Genomic DNA, 16596 nt, shown 5'->3' with positions numbered 1-16596 from the left:
CTGTCAGAGATGCCGTTTTTTGAATGAGACGTTAAACCGAGGCCCTGTCTGCTCTCTCAAGTGGATGTAAAATATCCCATGGCACTATTTTGAAGAAAAGCAGGAGAGTTATCCCTGGTATCCTGGCCAATATATATCCCCCAATCTACATAACACAAAAGACAGATTATCTGGCCATTATCACATTGCTGTTTGTGGGAGCTTGCTGTGTGCAAATTGGTTTCTTACATTTGGCAGATGGAGTATGTGAGGTTATCCACTTTGGCAGAAAAAATAGATAAGGAAATTATAATTTAAATGGAGCAAAATTGCAAAGTGCTTCATACAGAGGGACCTGGGGTCCTTGTGCATGAAACACAAAAAGTGAGTATGCAGGTACAGCAAGTAATCAGGAAGGCAAATGGAATGTTGGCCTTTATTGCAAAGGGGGATGGAGTATAAAAGCAGAGAAGTCCTGCTACAGTTGTACTTCTTCTTAGGCAGTCCCCCGGAGTCGGGGATGACTTGTTTCCACACTAAAATGAGTTCTAAAGTGACTGATGAGAACAATGCGGGCCAGGTCCCGAACTTCATTTTCAAGGGTGGAAGATGCCTGTGCGTGAATTCTTTTAATGTGGGGTGGCCATTGCAAACCAGCTACCACATGGGCTTGACAGAGCTGGGCCTTGGTCCACCGGCAAGGGGATCCAAGATGATTGGAGAGCATGGGCCTAACACACACACACATACAAAAATTCTGACTAACCCCCTCCCTCCCTCCCTCAGGTCCTCTTTCCCTGTTTTTCAGCTGAGTATTTGTCCATAGAATACTGACTGTACTCCTGGCTCTAGCTCCAGCGCGCTGCTCTCGGTGCGCAGGCTCTGCTGCACTTTTCCGCGTAGACCAGGTACCTCCGACCTTTCTAGTCTGTGTGGTCCAGCATCTACTAACTTAGCCATCAGAGGAAGCACGGTTCTATTTTTAACCCATAAAAAGATTCTGACCTTCTTTCACTCACAAACATCATTGCAAATTGGCACCATTTACTGGTGCTTCTCCCCAAAATTAAAGCAATGGTCAGTTTAGCCAATAAACCTAATTAAAAGACACTCCTGTGCTTTAATTCATTGAAAGCAAGTTCTGCACAAGGAAACACCTGAGACTATAACATCTCCAATTTCACAATCAGCAGCTCGTTAGAAGGACGAAGATATTGGCCCGGAATTTGCAGTCAGCAGCGAAGTGAATTCATTCGCCATTGGCCCCGAAGTAAGCTTCCCACGAAGATCTTTGAGTTTTCCGACGTGTAATTCAAATCAACGGAGTATAGTGGGGATTCCCTAGTGGAGCTGCTGTGACATCAACAAGCTGTCTAGGCAGCCAATCAAAATGCAGAATTTTCACACACACTGAACAAGGACGTGAGTAAGCTATTAAAATTCTAACTTTAAAAAAATGTTAGAGCGAGCAAAACAAAGATTGGGGCGCTCACACTGGGGAATTGGCAAACCTGAAATAAAGATTAATTTTTTTTTTAATGGAAAAATTTGACACTGCACAAAATTGAAATTTGTTTTTCAGGCCCATAACCTTTGTTTAGCAGTCAATATGCTGCTAAAACCCCAGTTACACCTTATTCCTTTTGATCTAACTATTCATGGGGAATTTAACAGCCTTCACAGCCTTCTGGGTTAGAGAATTCCAAAGATTCACCATCCGTTGAGTGAAGAAATTTCTCCTCATCTCAATCCTTATCCTGAGCCTGTGACCCCTGGTTCTAGACTCCCCAACCAAGGGAAACATCTATCCTGTCGAGCCCTGTAAGAATTTTGTATGTTTCAATGAGAGCACCTCATTCTTCTAAACCCTAGAGAATATAGGCTGAGTCTACTCAATCTCTCCTCATTGGACAATCCCCCCATCCCAGGAATCAGTCTTTTTTGCACTCCCTCTATGGCAAGTATATCCTTCTTTAGCTAAGCAGACTAAAACTGTACACAATACCCAGGTGCAATCTCACCAGGGCCCTATATAATTGCAATAAGACGTCTTTACTCTTATACTCAAGTCCTCTTGTAATAAGGGCCAACATACCATTTGCTTTCTTAATTGTTTGCTGCACCCACATGTTAACTATTCGTGTACAAGGACACTCCAGTCCTCTGAACGCCAGAATTTCCCAATCTTTCACCATTTAAAAATACTCTGCTTTTCTATTTTTCTTATCAAAGTGGTTAACTTCTTATTTCTCCACCTTATATTCCATTTGCCATGAGGGGGGAGGTGGGAGGCGGGTGGTAAAGAGAAGAATCCTTGATGTTCAGCCACCTAAGAACTCGTTTTAAGAGTGGAAGCAAGTCTTCCTCGATTCCGAGGGACTGCCTATGATGATGAGCAACCAAAGCATTGTTATCCCAATGAAGTCAAGTCCCCCTTCACAGAAACTGATTCATCATCTTTGGTGGCTGAACAGTCCAATATGAGAGCCACAGACTCTGTCACAGATGGGCAGATAGTGGTTGAGGGCAAGAGAGGGTGGGACTGGTTGCACGCTCTTTCCGCTGCCTGTGCTTGATTTCTGCATGCTCTCGACGATGAGAGTCGAGATGCTCAGTGCCCTCTCGGATGCACTCCCTCCACTTAGGGCGGTCCTGGGCCAGGGACTCCCAGGTTTCAGTGGGGATGTTGCACTTTATCAGGGAGGCTTTGAGGGTGTCCTTGTAATGTTTCTGCTGCCCGCCTTTACTCGTTTGTCATGAAGCAGCTCCGAGTAGAGCACTCCGAGTAGAGAAACTGATTATCTGTTAATTAAATCACAGCTTTGAAACATGTGAAACTCTGACCTTGCAACTTCATCATCAGATTGTAAGTTAAGGGAAAGAACTTCCCAAACATAGAATTATGGTTCCTAAAAAGGTCACACACACACACAAAGCCGATCTAACTTCAACCCAGACTAGCTGATTAACACTCCTCGTGGTTCCTGTTAGTGCTCCTCACCATAATCCCAGGACCCTCTCTCCTGTCCCAATGACAGGACCCTGTCCCTGCAGCTCACAGATAGTCATTGATCATAACCCTGAGCATTAATCCCAAACCACTGCCACCTCCAGCCTCTATCACAAAACCACCCCCCAGCTCCTGTCCGTATCACAAAACCACCCCCGCCCCCCCACCCCATCCCTGACCCCTCAGGGCCCGACACTTACCCCAATCCCGGTCCCTGGACGCACTGCCAAAGTCGCTCCCCACCGGTTTCGGCTGTTCGCTCAACTCGATGGCCATGTCCTGGGTCTGCGTTCTCTCTCTCTCTCTCTCTCTCTCTCCCGGTTTCTCTCTCACTCTCTATCCTGGTTTCTCTCTCACTCTCTATCCCGGTTTCTCTCTCACACTCTCTCTATCCCAGTTTCTCTCTCACAAACACCCCCCGCACCCCCCCCCCCCCGCCCCCCAGTTTCTCTCACACACTCTATCCCGGTTTCTCTCTCACACTCTGTCTATCCCAATATCTCTCTCCCACTCACTCTCTCTCTCTCCCCCCTCCCCAGTCTCTCACACACTCTCTATCCCGGTTTCTTTCACACACTCTCTCTCTCCCGGTTTTTCTCACACACTCTCTCTATCCCGGTTTCACTCTCATACTCTCTCTATCCCAGTTTCACTCTCTCTCCCTCTCTCCCCCTCCTTCTCTCCCCCTGTTTCTCTCTCACTTTCTCTATCCCAGTTTCTGGGACTTTTCCATCGCAAGTAACACGTTTGTTTAACAATAACTCGACAAGGTGGATGCAGAGAGGATATTTCCACTCACAGGGGAAACAAAAACTAGGGGACATAGTCTCAGAATAAGGGCCGCCCATTTAAAACTCAGATGAGGAGAAATTTCTTCTCTGGGAGGGTTGTAAATCTGTGGAATTCTCTGTCCCAGAGAGCTGTGGAGGCTGAGTCATTGGATATATTTAAGGCGGAGATAGATAGATATTTGAGCGATAAGGGAATAAAGAGTTATGGGGAGCGGGCAGGGAAGTGGAGCTGAGTCCATGATCAGATCAGCCATGATCTTATTGAATGGCGGAGTAGGCTCAAGGGGCCAGGTGGCCTACTCCTGCTCCTATTTCTTATGTTCTTAACAGTGATTACACTCCAAAAGTACTTAATTGGCTGTAAAGCGCATTGAGACGTCCGGTGGTCGTGAAAGGCACTATATAAGTCCTTCAGTGGCACTGAGACCTGGTGTCATTCTCCTACTGTCGAATTCTGATCCTTCTGAGAATTAAGTATTTAGTTAATAATGTTTGGAATGTGTTGAAAAAGTCATTTTTAGCAGGAGCCACCCTACTGGAAAATGTTGCATCACTTTTATAAAAAAAAACATTGGATCTGTTTGTTTCCATAGGAGTGAGTAATTACATTGTGGAGTAAATAGGGCCCAAATTACCCCATGAGCTGCACCGTTTTTTTTTGGTGTAACTTGATTTTTCTGGTGTATCTTTTTAGTTGCAAATATGTCCATTTAATTTGCGCCAGTGTAAGTGAGTTTGTTAGGTTTTTTGTTAGGTCAGTTTTTTTTTCAAAAGGGGGCGTTCCCAGCCACTTACACCATTTATGCCAATTTGGCCAGAAAAAAGTTGTACTAAACTAACTTAGAACAGTGGATGTGTCCACTTTTGTCCGCACAGAAAGACCTTACTTACAGTTAAGGAATCGGCGCAGGTAACTACATTTAAAGCACCACCAAGCACCAAACAAAGCACAAAAAGTAATAAGCAATTAATTAACAAATAAAATAGAAGGAACCCTGCCCCTAAAGCATCAAGACCAAAGTAATAAGCAATCAATAAATAACAAATAAAAAAATAGAAGGAACTCTGCACCTAAAGCACCAAAATCAATCAGTAAATAACAAATAAAAACTAGAACTCCTACCTTAGGGAATGCAGCGGGCCGCCGATGAGGGAGCCCATCCTGCCAGGGCTAGGGACAGTGCGCTTCGGCCCCTCCCACACAGCCTGCAGCGCGCGTTTGCAGAAACGGCCTGCCAGGAGCTACTGCACATGCACGCAGACTCTAGCGCGCATGTGCAGAGGTCCCGGCACTGTTTTCAGCGCCGGTACCTGGCTCCGCCCCCAATCCATTGGGCCACGCTGCGCCATGACGGAGGAGAGACTGGGGAGCGGCCAGAATACGCAGGTCTTTTTTCAGCGCGCTTGGAGGCGGACAAAAGGCGCAGCTCGAGTGAGGGCGCCAGAAAAAGAGGTTAGGGAAATTTGGGCCCATAGAATGGTACAGCATAGAAGGAGGCCCATCATGCCTGTGCTGACTCTTTGAAAGAGCTAACCAATTAGTTCCACTCTCTTGCTCTTTCCTCATAGCCCTGCAATTTTTTCCCCTTCAAGTTTTTATCCAACTCCCTTTTGAAAGCTGTTGAATCTGCTTCCACCACTCTTTCAGGCAGTGCATTCCAAATCATCACAACTCGCTTCTCTCCTCATCTCATCTCTGGTTCTTTTGCCAGATTAAATTAGCTGTATTTTTTCCCCCACACCAAATTCCTGAGAAATATAAACCGTGATTTTACTGTGAAGGCTAGGGTAACATTTTATGTTGCAAAAACAAAGGAAGCCAATGCGACTGAATATGACCATTTGTTTTGCTGTCTGTGAGTGGCACAGGTTTACCATGGTGGAAAACAGTTGTCCCTAGCATTAGCCTACCTCTTCCGCAGTACCACTAGTTAGCTTCGCAGAGCAATCAGTTTTCTGCTTCTCCTGAAGGCACTGGCTGAAATATGCTTGGACCGTCGACAGTAGCCCTCCTGTAACTCGCCCACGTGTCCAAGCTTCATGAGCCTTTGCAGCTTATTTGAGCATAGGAGCATTACAGTAGAGTCATATCCCCTCCAGCCGTGCCCGCACGTTAACTGTCGATCAGGAACTACTGGCGACAATCAGGAGTGTGGGCCCCAGTTTTCTTGCTCTTCTAGCCCAACAGCAACGTGCATTAATAGAGTACCTTTAACGTTCCAAGGCTCTTCACAGGAGCGTTGACAAAACAAAATTTGACACCTAGCCACATGAGATACCAGGACAGGTGACAAAAAGCTTGGTCAAGGAGGTAGGTTTTAAGGAGCGTCTTAACGGAGGAGGGAGAGGTTTAGGGAGGGAATTCCAGAGGTTAGGATCTCAGCAGCTGAAGTCACGGCCGCCAATGGTGGAGTGATTAAAAATCAAGGAGGCACAAGAGGCCAGAATTGGAGGAGCGCAGATATCTCTGAGGGTTGTAGGGCTGAAGGAGGTTACAGAGCGAGGGAGGGGCGAGGCCACGGAGGGATTTGAAAACCAGGATGAGAATTTTAAAATTGAGGCATTGCCGGACTGGGAGCCAATATAGGTCAGCGAGCACAGGCGTGATGGGTGAACGAGACTTGGTGCGTGTTAGGACACGGGCAGCAGACGCTGAGGCTTATATAATTTCACCACTGCCACCAACTTGGCACAGTGCAGAGAGCCTCTTAATCTGCATAGCTTGGCGACACACCAATGGCTTTTTTACATGCATTTTTTTTTCTCTCTCAAGGTTTCAGTTCAACATCTTGAACAAAATCCTGCTTCAGATAAGAAAAGGGTAGAATTGTTCATTGATTCATTGATTTAAAAAAAATTTGCTGTGGTTTCATTAAAATTAGGATCGCTATTCCCCAAACTATACGTAGCCTTACATAGTATTTACTGCATGGAAATAATCATATCATCATAGACAGTCCCTCGGAATCGAAGAAGACTTGTTTCCACTCTTAAAATGAGTCGTTAGGTGGCTGAACAGTCCAATATGAGAACCACAGTCCCTGTCACAGATAGTCGTTGAGGGTAAGGGATGGTGGGACAGATTTGCTGCACGCTCTTTCCGCTGCCTACGCTTGATGCTCTGCATGCTCCCGGCGATGAGATTTTACTGTGGAATTGAAAAGAAAAAAGTACAAATCTTGGACATCTCAAGTTACAGATAATGCTCGAAATACGCCGTCGTCACCTGAAAAGACAAATGAAAGGTGAATGTTTCGCATGTAGTTTGGGTTCTTGAGTCTATACATGAATAATGAACCTGTCTGCTCTCTAGTCAGATGCTAACAGACCTGTTGTGTACTTCAGCTTTTTCAGTTTTTCTTGTTTTTGGCACAGCAGGGGTTCGAACCTTGTGAGGAGGTTAGGATCTTGAACACTATAGCTGTGTGTCATGCCACTTTTCAGCTGCTTCTCTAGACTGACATGAAACGATTGCAATTCTATTACGCCTGTTTTATATCAGCAAACTGAGGTTTTATACCAAAACTACAAATGCTGGGAATCTAATGTAATAGAAACGTCTAGAAATACGCCGTGGATATGACAGCAATTATATAGAGTAAAGACAGATTAGTGTTGTTTCAGGGCTGAACAAAGGAGGGTTGCACTCCATTTGTGGCACTGGCTAAATTGGAGGGCAGGAATGGAACAAAAATGGGAAAAAGTCGTGGGGTCAAATAAATTAAATACTAGTACAAGGCAGCATACTAGTACCATCTCGTGAATCGATTCTTTTTAAAAACTGGAATGAGTTGCACAGCATTGACTGATGTAGAAAGTCAAGGAGACAAAAGGTAATGAACACAGCTTCAACACGTAAAGGAGCAATGTGGAGGAAAAACAAGCAGGGAAGTGGGGGAGGCAGCTTAAGTCTGCAGTCATTGTTCAGGCTAGAAGGCTGAAGAGTGCCCAGGAAATGATACTATTCCTGACGTCTGCATTGAGTTTGGTTGGAACGGCTTAGGAGGCCAAAGATGAGAAGGTTGGAATGTGTGGGAGAGTTCGCGTGGTGCAGCACAGGGAGGTCATGGTTGCGCTTGGGAACAGAGCAGTGATGTTCGTCAAAGCGATTGCTCTGTATCTGTTCCAGAAAGGAGAGCGGGGCCTTGCGGGGCAAGCTTCTCGTGGTTCTTCCTGTGCTCCTTTTAATTTTTGTTCCGCTGACTGGTACTGGAGATGTCACAGACGCTACTGAGCAGTACTGGCCAAGTCTGGTTTGCTTTCGGTCATGTTTCTGATTTAATTGTTTATTCTCTTTTGTTTTGTGCTAATTTTCTGTTGGGCTGTGCATATCAATTCACATGCCGTGCTATACAATCTGCATCGTGTTTGATTTTGTTCCTGGATTTTAAAGCACCAGCAATCACGAAACTGCAGTGACTTACTTACATTTTTGCAAAAAGACAAGTGAAACAGAATGGCATGGGTTTGGCACCTGGCCTGATTTCAGACTGGGGCAGGGGCATCAGAATGGCCTTGGCATTCCTGGCATCCCCCTTCTGATCTTTACTCAACAGCCTCCATTTGAATGAGATAGCGGGACCTGAGCGGCGGGGATAAAAGGACCTGAGGCCCGAGATCAGAGCGAGAGCGGGACCTAAGCAGCGGGGATAAAGGGAACCGATGCCCGAGATCAGAGCGAGAGCGGGACCTGAGCAGCGGGGATAAAAAGAACGAGCTGCACGGAGCAGGAAGCAGCGCGAGAGGAGTGAAGAGGGGGACAAAATCAAAGTGTGACATCACTGGAAAGAAGATAGCTGCGCGGAGGTCGGAGCGGAGCAGGTCGGGAGCAGCGAGGCCCATAAACGGGCCCAGAAGGCGGGAGAAGCCAGCTGGTGCAGGGGCAGGGGCAGAAGGTAAACAAAGAAGCAAAAAGAAATTGAAGTGTGACGTCACAGCCAAGCGGGTAAGCGATTGGCTGGTAGATTGGTGAGTATTTAATCTTTTTCTTTTCGTATCAGTAAGAAACTATTGGCATTGTTACCAATTAGGTTAATTTAAGGGTTAAGTCATGGCAGGCGAGCCCAGACCAGTGTCATGCACCTCCTGTGCTATGTGGGAAGTTAGGGACGCTTCCAGTGTCCCTGACAACTACATGTGCTGAAGTGTATCGAGCTGCAGCTCCTGACAGACTGCATTGCGGCACTGGAGCTGCAGATGGATTCACTGTGGAGCATCCGCGATGCTGAGGATGTCATGATTAGCACGTTTAGTGAGTTGGTCACACCGCAGGTAAAGGTTACACAGCCAGATAGGGAATGGGTGACCATCAGGCAGAGCAGTGGAAGGAAGGTAGTGCAGGGGTCCCCTGCGGTCATCTCCCTCCAAAACAGATACACCACCTTGAGTGCTGTTGGGGGAGATGGCTCATCAGGGGAAGGCAGCAGCAGCCAAGTCCATCGCACCAGGGATGGCTTTGCTGCACAGGAGGGCAGGAAAAAGAGTGGGAGAGATGTAGTGATAGGGGATTCTATTGTAAGGGGAATAGATGGGCGTTTCTGTGGCCGCAATCGAGACTCCAGGATGGTATGTTGCCTCCCTGGTGCAAGGGTCAAGGATGTCTCGGAGCGGATGCAGCACATTCTGGAGGGGGAGGGTGAACAGCCAGTTGTCGTGGTGCATATAGGTACCAACGATATAGGTAAAAAACGGGATGAGGTCCTACAAGCTGAATTTAGGAAGCTAGGAGTTAAATTTTAAAAAGTAGGACCAAAAGGTAGTAATCTCAGGATTGCTACCAGTGCCACGTGCTAGTCAGAGTAGGAATTGCAGGATAGCTCAGATGAATACGAGCCTTGAGGAATGATGCATGAGGGAGGGATTCAAATTCCTGGGACATTGAAACCGGACAGTCTGCATCTGGGCAGGACTAGTACCGATGTTTGCTACTGCTGTTGGGAGGGTTTAAACTAAAATGGCAGGGTGATGGGAATCTATGCAGGGAGGCAGAGGGAAGTAAAAAGGGGGCAGAAGCAAAATGTAGAAGGAGAAAAGCAAGAGTGGAGGGCAGAGAAATCAAGGGCATAAATCAAAAAGGGCCACATTACAACATAATTCTAAAAGGACCAGGAGTGTTTAAAAAACAAGCCTGAAGGCTCTGAGTCTCAATGCGAGGAGTATTCGTAATAAGGTGGCTGAATTGGCTGCGCAGATAGCTGTTAATGGATATGATGTTATAGGGATTACGGAGACATGACTCCAAGGTCACCAAGGCTGGGAACACAACATCCAGAAGTATTCAATATTCAGGAAGGGCAGACAGGAAGGAAAAGGAAGTGGGGTAGCATTACTGCTTAAAGAGGAGATTATCGCAATAGTAAGGAAGGACATTAGCGTGGATGATGTAGAATCTATATGGGTAGAGCTGCGAAACACCAAAGGGCAGAAAACGTTAGTGGGAGTTGTGTACAGACCACCAAACAGTAGTAGAGAAGTTGGGGATGGCATCAAACAGGAAATTAGGGACGCGTGCAATAAGGGTACAGCATTTATCATGGGTGACTTTAATCTACATATTGATTGGGCTAACCAAACTGGTAGCAATACTGTGAAGGAGAATTTCCTGGAGTGTATAAGGGATGGTTTTCTGGACCAATATGTCGAGGAACCAACGAGAGAGCAGGCCATCCTAGACTGGGTCTTGTGTAACGAGAGAGGATTAATTAGCAATCTGGTTGTGAGTGGCCCCTTGAGGAAGAGTGACCATAATATGGTAGAAATCTTCATTAAGGTGGAGAGTGACACAGTTAATTCAGACACTAGGGTCCTGAACTTAAGGAAAGGAAACTTCGAAGGTATGAGACGTGAATTGGCTAGGATAGACTGGTGAATGATACTTAAAGCGTTGACGGTGGATAGGCAATGGCAGACATTTAAATATCACATGGATAAACTACAACAATTGTACACTTCTGCATGCATAAGAATAATAAAGGGAAGGTGGTTCAACCGTGGCTAACAAGGGAAATTAGGGAAAGTGTTAAATCCAAGGAAGAGGCAAATAAATTGGCCAGAAAAAGCAGTAAACCTGAGGACTGGAAGAAATTTAGAATTCAGCAGAGGAGGACTAAGGGTTTAATTAGGAGGGGGAAAATAGAGTATGAGAGTAAGCTTGCAGGGAATATAAAAACTGACTGCAAAAGCTTCTATAAATATGTGAAGAGAAAAAGATTAGTGAAGACTAATGTAGGTCCCTTGCAGTCAGAATCAGGTGAATTCATAATGGGGAACAAGGAAATGGCAGACCAATTGAACAAATACTTTGGTTCTGTCTTCACTAAAGAAGACACGAATAACCTCCCGAAAATACTAGGGGACTGAGGGTCTAGCGAGAAGGGGGAACTGAGGGAAATCTTTATTAGGCGGGAAATTGTGTTCGGGAAATTGAAGGGACTGAAGGTCAATAAATCCCCAGGGCCTGATCGTCTGCATCCCAGAGTATTTAAGGAAGTGGCCGTAGAAATAGTCGATGCATTGGTGGTCATTTTCCAACATTCCATGTTCTCTGGTTCAATTTCTATGGATTGGTAGCTAATGTTACCCTACTTTTTAAAAAAGGAGGGAGACAGAAAACAGGGAATTATAGACCGGTTAGCCTGACATCGGTGGTGGTGAAAATGCTGGAGTCAATTATTAAACATGCAATACCAGCGCATTTGGAAAGCAGTGACAGGATCGTTCCAAGTCAGCATGGATTTATGAAAGGGAAATCATGCTCGACAAATCTAGAGTTTTTTGAGGATGTAACTAGTAGAGTGGATAAGGGAGAACCAGTGGATGTAGTGTATTTGGACTTTCAAAAGGCTTTTGACAAGGTCCCACACAGGAGATTAGTGTACAAAATTAAGGCACATGTTATTGAGGGTTATGTATTGATGAGAATGTGGGAAAATGTATAGAGACATTGAAGTTGAGAATGTGGGAAAATGTATAGAGACAGTGAATTGAACAAAGGATTCATGGAAGAATAGCCTTAAGAATGTCAGACTGCAAATGTTACAACATTGGCACAAATAACAGACTGGCTCAAGGTCTTGCTAAGTCACACCAGTAAACTTGAAACAATAACAAGGGTGAGAAAGGCTCTGAAAGGCTCTTTGTGTAAAAACAGTTGAACAATTGCTGCTACACATAACTACAGCCCATACCTAATTGGGCCAGGAAGGCCAGATGTCGGCTCATGAGTGGACAAAGGGAAGGAGGGATCATAAGGGGATAGGGTGAACTGAATGTCACTCAAATTGTATCATGTACTGAAAATGTCTAACCGTTGCGCCCCTACATTGTAACAGGACTTGTCCGTGGGGAGTGAGTGCACTCTAAAGGGAGAGCATTCCTTCGTTCTGATAAGTCCCGGCCGGTGAAACAATTAATAAAGTCTGCTTTGTTATAAGCGGCTACGGTGTTCGACTCAGTGAATTCGCTGAACCAGATTGAGGGAAAAGAATCCGTATTAACATTGACGTGGATAGAGAATTGGTTGGCAGACAGGAAGCAAAGAGTGGAAATAAAAGGGTCCTTTTCAGAATGGCAGGCAGTGACTAGTGAGGTGTCGCAGGGTTCAGTGCTGGGATCCCAGCTATTTACAATATACATTAATGATTTAGACGAAGGAATTGAATGTAATATCTCCAAGTTTGCACATGACACTAAGCTGGCAGTGCGAGCTGCGAGGAGGATGCTCGGAGGCTGCACGGGGACTTGGACAAGTTAGGTGAATGGGCAAATGCATGGCAGATGCAGAAGAATGTGGATAAGTGTGAGGTTATCCACTTTGGTGGCAAAAACAGGAAGGCAGATTATTATCTGAATGATGACAGATTAGTAAAAGGGGAGCTGCAACGAGATCTGGGTGTCATGGTACATCATTCATTGAAAGTTGGCATGCAGGTGCAGCAGGCGGTGAAGAAGGCAAATGGCATGCTGGCCTTCATCGCGAGGGAATTTGAGTATAGGAGCAGGGATGTCTTACTGCAGTTATACAGGGCCTTGGTGAGATCACACCTTGAGTATTGTGTGCTGCATTGGTCTCCTAATCTGAGGAAGGACATTCTTGCTCTTGAGGGAGTGCAGCGAAGATTCACCGGACTGATTCCCGGGATGGCAGGACTGATGTCTGAAGAAAGACTGGATCGACTTGGCTTATATTCACTGGAATTTAGAAGAATGAGAGGGGATCTCATTCCTGCACCTATTTTCTATGTTTCTAAGGTGTGTGTGTGTGGTCACTGGGTAAGGACCAGACCACGCATGGCTATGATGCTCTATACGATTAAACAACGTGCCTACACCTACTATTCATTCTCTCGTGTGAATAATAGGCACTTTAGCAAAGTACCAAAGAGCTATTAGCGCTAGCAGAATCGTATCCCAGCAAGGACTCCGTACGTTTGAAAGGGGAGAAAATTGACTGGAAATACTGAAAAGAGATGAATTAAAGTAAAATCTACAATACTTTGAAGTTTGAAGGAAAGGTATATCTTCTGATTAGTGCTCTTTGCAGGCTTTGTGACTGATTTGTCAGCAGTGCGTTAGAACACTAGAGAAATCTTGGGAAAGATATCTCTGCACTCGCCTTCCTTCAGGTTGTACACAGCAACCTGCTTTAAACTGTATAATTGCGTGGGACTTCCTTCCTGGGCTCTAACCAGCATATGTGTTTAAAATGACAGTGCTACATGCAACACAAACAACTAGTATGCAGGTACAGCAATTAATTAGGAAGGCAAATGGAATGTTGACCTTTATTGCAAGGGGGATAGAATATAAAAGCAGGGTAGTTTGCTACAACTGTACAGGGTATTGGTGAGACTGCACCTGGAGTACAGAGTACAGTTTTTGGTCTCCTTATTTAAGGAGGCAAATACAGTACTTACATTGGAGACAGTTCAGAGAAGGTTCACTAGGTTGATTCCTGGGATGAAGGGCTTGTCTTATGAGGAAAGTTGAGCAGGTTAGGCCTGTGATCTTTGGTGTTTAGAAGAATGAGAGGTAATCTTATTGAAACATAGAAGATTCTGAGGGGGCTTGACAGGGCAGATGCTGAGAAGATGTTTCCCTCGTGGAGGAATCTAGAACTAGGGGGCATAGTTTCAGAATAAGGGGTCGCCCTTTTAAGACGGAGATGAGGAGGAATTTCTTCTCTCAGAGGGCCGTGAATCTTTGGAATTCTCTACCCAGAGAGCTGTAGAAGCAGAGTCATTGAATATATTCAAGGCTGAGATAGACAGATTCTTGAACTATAGGGAATCGAGGGTTATGGGGAGCAAGAGGGAAAGTGGAGTTGAGGCCAGATCAGCCATGATCTTATTGAATGGCGAAGCAGGCTCGAGGGGCCGTATGGCCTACTTCTGCTGCTATTTCTTATGACGTAAGCGATCCCTCAGGAAGGCAAGGAGAGCATACATGAAGGACTGTGTTAACTGGACTGTCGTATCTCTTTGAGGAGAGCTGCTTCTATCTGCTTGGCCTGATGTGAATTAAGTCCTGGAGTAATCAGTATGTATTTGCCCTGACTTGTCACACTTTGGGGGTTTGTGAAGTCAATTAAAGCGGAATAATGTTGAGTGAAATAGTGCGTGAAGAGGAGTGGAAAAAGCTGGTGCAACATTGACTGCAATGGAACTGAATATTGGGCAGCCTGTATTGCAGTTGGCCGATCTGATACCACTCGTTTTGTGCTACCGACTGAGCTGTATTTCTCCCCACTGGGTGTTCATCTCAGGGTAGCAATGTTGTTTGACAATGTTGTGTACAGAGCCCCCACTGATCAATTCAAGGGGCGGAGTTCACGTGGCATTTGGTCTACCTCTCCCACCCTCCTTCAGACACCGTGATTTATGTTCTTGCAGCAGTAGCAAGAAGCTCCGAGCCAGTTTAGCTCGAAAAGGTTATGTTTCGTCTCTATTATTTTTCATAATCAAAGAGCATTATGAAATTGATTGTTGTCACGGGGAAGATTCTATATGGTTCATGTAAATTAACCAGTTGATAATTTGAAGCTTAGTAAAATTCCCTTCCATAAAGAGAGAATTCATATGGTGTCACAACTCGCTCCTCCTTTCGGATGGCTGCTTAAAACCTACCTTCTTGGCCAAGCTTTTGTTCACCTGTCCTAATATCTCTTTATGTGGCTCGGTGTCAAATTGTGTTTGATAACGCTCCTGTAAAGCACCGTGGGATATTTCACTGTTAAAGGTGCTATATAAATGCAAGTTGTTGTTGATATTTCAGTAGCAAGTACACGGAGGTCCTCTGTTACAGATTCTGTGCACTGGCACTGCTGTTGTCTAACTAGATATTGGGCTGGAGTGGTGCACTCCAGATTGTAGTGGACACAAGGTCCATTTAAGGGAGTGACATGTTAATACTGAGTGACTATCTCGCATAAAAAAAAAACAAATCCTGACACGACTATATAAATGCAAGACTTTTGTTCTTTTCTTTTTTTCATGAGCCATTCCTGATTATGAAGACGTTGATATCTTAGGTGCTTGTTCTTTGAATCTGGTTTGGCGTTAGAACTTGGTTTCTTTTGACAGTTTTACTTTGTTGATTGATCCACTGGGTAGATAGACGTACCAATGTCAGTGTTCTCGATCAGGCTAACAACCCCAGCATCAAACCACTGAACACACTCGACCAGCTCCATTGGGTGGGCCACATCGTCCGCATGCTCGACATGAGATTCCCAAATCAAGCGCTCTACTCGGAACTCCTACACGGCAAGCGAGCCCCAGGTGGGCAGAGGAAAATTTTCAAGGACACCCTCAAAGCCTCCGTGATAAAGTGCAACAGCCCACCGGCACCAGGGAATCCCTGGCCCAAGACCGCCCTAAGTGGAGGAAGAGCATTCTGGAGGGCGCTGAGCACCTCGAGTCCCGTAGCCGACAGCATGCAGACAGAAAACAAGCGCAGGCAGCGGAAGGAGCGTGTGGCAAACCAGACTCCCCAACCACTGCCTGTCTCACCTGTGACAAAGACTGTAATTCCCGTATTGGACTGTACAGTCACCTGCGAACTCACTTCTAGAGTGGAAACAAGTCTTCCTCGATTTCGAGGGACTGCCTATGATGATGATGATGATGATATGCTTGTTCTTTGAATCTGGTTTGGCTGTTAGAACTTGGTTTCCTTTAATAGTTTTACTTTGTTGAACTTTGTTCATTATTAACAGTTCAAACCCATACATTGCAGCTACAACTGCACCACAGATGCATGTGTACAAGCAGTGACGCTTCACCTGCCAGTTCAGACAGGTTGAATGAAGAAGTGACTTGGACTGCATGTTCAGTATTGAAGCATAGTGTACCACTCGTTGTGCAGCTGAGTAAGTTATTCTCAACCCACCCCGCCCCTCCCCCTATTGCTCTGCATTGAGTACATGATTTAATTGTAGTCTCCAAGGGCTCAATTTTCCCCGTTCTTTTGCGCTGTTTTTTTGGCGCGCACTTCTTTTTTTGCCGTATTTATTTTTTTCCAAGTTTCCCCCTCTGCGCCGGTGTAACCGACTTAATTACGATTTTTCTAGGCCCGTTTTTTTTGTTCCCTCATGTCTGCGCCATTTTTTTAATTGTTCGCAGTTTGGCCAATATTTTTCTCTCAGGTCGGCGTATCTGGCCAGTCCCAAAAAACCTTCTGGTGAGTTTAAAAAAACCCAGCGCGCATTCACAAATCTGCGCTGAAAGACGCCATTGTTTTTAAGTTGAAGATTTTGGACGGAGTCAAGAACACTGTCAAAATCAATAATAAAGTTCCACTTTTTTTTAACCTGTCAAC

The 16596-nt window shown here is 45.3% G+C and overlaps 1 protein-coding gene across 3 annotated transcripts in view; it reads left to right on the top strand.

Annotated features, from left to right (window-relative positions):
- Positions 1-16596, top strand: part of itpk1a (inositol-tetrakisphosphate 1-kinase a) — a 315124-nt gene that overhangs the window by 128900 nt on the left and 169628 nt on the right. The window contains exon 1 of one of the 3 annotated variants that reach the window (XM_070879507.1): positions 8717-8748. The exons of the other annotated variants lie outside the window; for them this stretch is intronic. The gene's annotated coding sequence lies outside the window, so the exon portion shown is untranslated. Of the gene's footprint in view, positions 1-8716; positions 8749-16596 lie in introns of those variants that run through there. 3 annotated transcript variants of the gene reach the window in all.

Source organism: Pristiophorus japonicus, chromosome 4 (genome assembly GCF_044704955.1).
Source record: "Pristiophorus japonicus isolate sPriJap1 chromosome 4, sPriJap1.hap1, whole genome shotgun sequence".
Lineage (NCBI taxonomy): Eukaryota > Metazoa > Chordata > Chondrichthyes > Pristiophoridae > Pristiophorus > Pristiophorus japonicus.
The sequence above is the reverse complement of the archived record's forward strand: the minus strand, read 5'-3'. Positions and strand labels throughout refer to the sequence as shown.